Raw genomic sequence first — 4,506 nt, 5'->3', positions numbered from 1 at the left:
TCACTTGGTTGTCATGTGTGGATAACTAATTGCATTTCAGTCATCTTTTTGGAGGTAAGATTTATGTCCCCCTCCCATGTTGTACTAGTCTTGTTTATATTTATGAAAATAATCCCTATGCACCATGCCTAGTGGACTACTTCAAAAACAAATGTGTAACCACTATACTAAATAAGAATAACTCACAATAGAAGAGCTAACTTATACTGATGACTTCAAATAAGGATAATCAACAATGAAAGAGATAACATGTAATAATGACTTCAAATAATGATAATCAACAATGAAAAGGAAAATATGTAACAATAACTTCAAATAATGATAAATCAACAATGAAAGAGATAACATGTAACGATAAGAGAGGCAAGAAGTCCAACTAAAGCATAATACCACAAGAAATAATCAGTCATTTAAGGCATATGAAGATAGACTAACACAAGTAAGAGTATATTGACTATGAGAATTTAGAAAATAATATGCCAATTCAATTAAAACATAAAAAGAGTCTAAGTAGCCTAAACCGGTCAAAAATCACATATAACATGTGTACCCACTCGTCACCTTGCGTACCCGGATTTTACATAGCACAAACGACACAATCAATTCCAAATCCTAATGGGTAGTTACCCCACACAAAGTTAGGCAAGATTTTTATCTCAACTAGGCTAATTCAACTCTCGGAAATAGCTTTTCCCCTAAAATTCGCCTCCACATGGCTCAAATCTAACCAAAATCGTCCTAATATTATCAAACAATGCAAGACAAATAAATTACAATAGATAAAGCTAAGATATTTTCACTTTTCCCAAAACATCACAAAAGTCAAACCAGGGCCCGCCCGGTCAAAACCCGTATCCAATGATAGATTCCGACTATCCATGACCCCACGAGTTTGTATATGTGATTAGTTTCAAAATTCGAGTCCAAATCGACTCTCAAAACTCAAATTCTTATTTTTCAAAAACTTGACAAAATTTCACAAAATTTCACTTTGATTCACATGATTTTGATATTAAAATCTAATATATATTGATGAAATATAGTTGAAAATAGATTAGAATCACTTACCCAAAGTTTGTGGATGAAAATTTCCTCTCCAAATCGCCTCATACCGAGTCTAGGGTTCTAAAATGAGAGAATGTGTTGATCGCAATTGCGATAGAGGCTTCACAATTGTGAAATTAGACATATCGCAAAAGTGAACAATTGTTCGCAAATGCGAACCAAGCCAAAATCTTGTTGACTTCGCAAATGTGAAGGGGAAGTTGCAATTGCGACATCTGAGCCTCCATTGTCACCTTCGCAATTGTGAGGCTGGTGCTCGCAAATGCGATAACTGAGCACCATCAATTGCATTCCAATGTCAAATTTTGGCAAAACAACACAAATCAACCTTCAGAATGAAATCACGATACGAAGCTATCAGAGCCGTAAAAATATCGTTCCTGGATTGTTTTCACAAAAGTTATAGTTTGGTCAACATTTCTAACTTAGACTTCTAAGTCAAGAATCAAAGGGTCTGAATCAACCCGAAAGCTACCCGGAATGAAACTAACCAACCCCGCAAGTCATAAAACCATAAACACACTTGTGTGAAGCATCAAAAGGGAAAACATGCATAATTACACAAAATAATCGGTCTGGTGGTTGCAAAGAAGCTCTTCGTTCTTTTCTTGAGGTCAGAACGGATGTAAACTTGTTTCAATACCTTTTCTATGTAGACAGATTGATGAACAAAAATCATGTTTGCCAAATATTTAATTTGCAAATCGAGACATAATTTTTTGTTTCTGGTATCGTTCATCTCGAATTCCCTTTTTAAATAATCAAATGCCTTTTGGAGTTTTGTAGGAGTTCCAATAAGGTTTATATTAATCAACATATACAACAAGAACAACAAACTACGATTTATTTTTTGTATATATAAAAATACATGGACAAATTGCATCATTTATATAACCTTCCTTTAATAAATACTCACTAAGGCGGTTATACTACATTCGTCGTGATTGCTTAAGACCATACAAAGATCTTTGCAATTTGATTGAAAATATTTCTCGAAATTTTGAATTATGTGTGTCAAGCATTTTAAATCCTTCAAAAAATTTCAAGTGTATCTTATTATCAAGTGAGTCGTAAATGTAGGTTGTAATCACATCCATTAAATAAATGTCAACTTTTTCATAGACAACAAAACTAATGAGATAACGAAACACTATTACATCCATTACAAGAGAATATGTCTCTTCATAATCGACATCAGGCTTATGTGAAAATTCTTGTGCTACAAGCGTGCCTTATATATTTGTACCTCATTTTTCTCATTCATCTTACGTACAAAAGACCCATTTATAGCCAACAGGATTAACACCATTGGGTCTTTGAACTACATGCTCAAAAACTTCATATTTCGCAAGTGAATTCAACTCTAGTTGAATTGCTTCTTGCCAGTTTGACCAATCACGTCTTTGTCGACATTCTCCAACAGATTGAGGTTCAAGATCCTCACTATCTTGTATAATGCTAGATGCAATATTATATGCAAAGACATAATCCACCATTATATCTAATCGATTCAAATTCGTCTCAATATCTATTAAATTTATTGATAGTTCCTTATTTTCTTGAATCAGGCTCGGCAATTTTCTTATGAATCTCAGGATTTGTTAAATCATGAATTTCTTTATGAGACTCTTTCGTAGTGTCATCTTGATTTTTTTTTTTTTTTTAGGATTTCGATCCTTAGAACTCAATGGTGCCACGATTTAGGTGCACTTTTGAGTCATTAGTTATGACACTAGAAGATTGTCCAATTGGGACATCAATACGGATTGGAACATTCTCTACAGAGATATGCGATTTTGTTATCCTTTTTAGATCCGTAAATGCACCTCGCATTTGATTTGCTATTTTCTGTAAATGAATAATCTTTTGCACTTTTTTTCACAAATAGAGGCATGTTGATCAAGATGAGACAATGATGGTTTTTTCCACAAAATTTTTCGTTTGGTTTCACCATTTTCTCCTCCTAATTTTTTGTTAAAAATCCTCATCGAATCGGCAATCTGCAAATCAAGCAGTGAAAAAACCTCCCATTAGTGTTTCGAGGTAGCGAATAAGGGCGATTCAAACCCAACATATATGTCTAACCTTATTAGGGGACCCATCTTGGTGCGATATGGCTTTACTACTTGCACATATACTGTTCATCCAAAAATTCTTAAATAGGATATATTAGGCTCATGACCAATAACTAATTGCAACGATCTAGTATTATCTCTTCAAATTCCACTTGTTTTACTTTATTACATATTATTCCATAACAATATGCGTGTATAGCCAAATAGTACAAGAACCAAAACCATAATTCATCGATAACTAAGGGACCAAAACCATAACTATCCATAAAATTTTAAAAACTGCTCAACTTTTTGCATAAGAAGTCATTGAGGCATTTCCCAAATTAAGAAATTTTCTCCTCCTCACAGAATTTCAACAAAACTAGAGTTATATATCCAAAAGACATTCAAGCACAAAATATTTTTTTCTGAAAATTCAAAAATCTATATAAAATTCTCCGTGCTCTATCATATTTATTTTGAAAACTAAGTACACGACAGGACTTGATCGTTAATAATTTACGTCGACAAAAATGGATTAACACTGACCTTTCACATTTTCTTCTTTTTGTGTTAGCTGGGGCCTGGGTGTTTGTCATATACAATCTTGTCTTATTTACATATATTTTCTCTTTTTTGGGGTTATATTTAATTTGATCGGGCAAGCTCCTAGTTTCCTGTATCGAGTTTTTCTTTTAAAGGTCAAGCATGAGACAAATACTAAAAGCTAACAAATTACAAACTGTTATAAGAAATTATGGTGGACGCCTATCTTCCTACATGATTTTCCTCTCAAATGGTTAATGACATATTCAATGAAATATTTCTTCATTGTTCATGCATATATTAAGGCATTGTAATAGATGGAAAGAACACACAATTGAAGAAGAAATAAAATATCATCTCTTTCTCTCTATATCTCTTAGCTTGTTTTTCCTTGTTCTATATTGTTACTTTGACCTATATTTCATAACACGTTATCAGCACAATACTCTACCGTCTCAAGAAGCTCTTTGAGAAGACTAATTTTTCTCCTCTTTTAATTATGACTGATATTATAAAAAGAAAGTTTGTTGCCCTTGAAATTTCTGGCAAGAACTATATGATATAGGTGTTGGATGCTGAAATTCATTAATTAGATGCAATGGGTCTTGAAGACGCCATTAAAGAAAGAAATAAAGTATCTACCCAAAACTGTGCTAAGGCCTTGATTTTCTTGTGAAAGGTTGAAAATAGAATATCTCACAATTAAAGATCTACTTGTTTTGTGGAATGACTTAAAGGAAAGATATGACAACTTAAAGTTGGTCACTCTTCCACAAGCACGATATGATTAGGCTCATTTGAGGCTCCAAGACTTAAAGCATATTTCTGAATATAATTATGC

Source organism: Nicotiana tabacum, chromosome 19 (assembly GCF_000715075.1).
Source record: "Nicotiana tabacum cultivar K326 chromosome 19, ASM71507v2, whole genome shotgun sequence".
NCBI classification, from domain to species: Eukaryota; Viridiplantae; Streptophyta; class Magnoliopsida; order Solanales; family Solanaceae; genus Nicotiana; species Nicotiana tabacum.
This window is presented reverse-complemented; position numbering follows the sequence as displayed.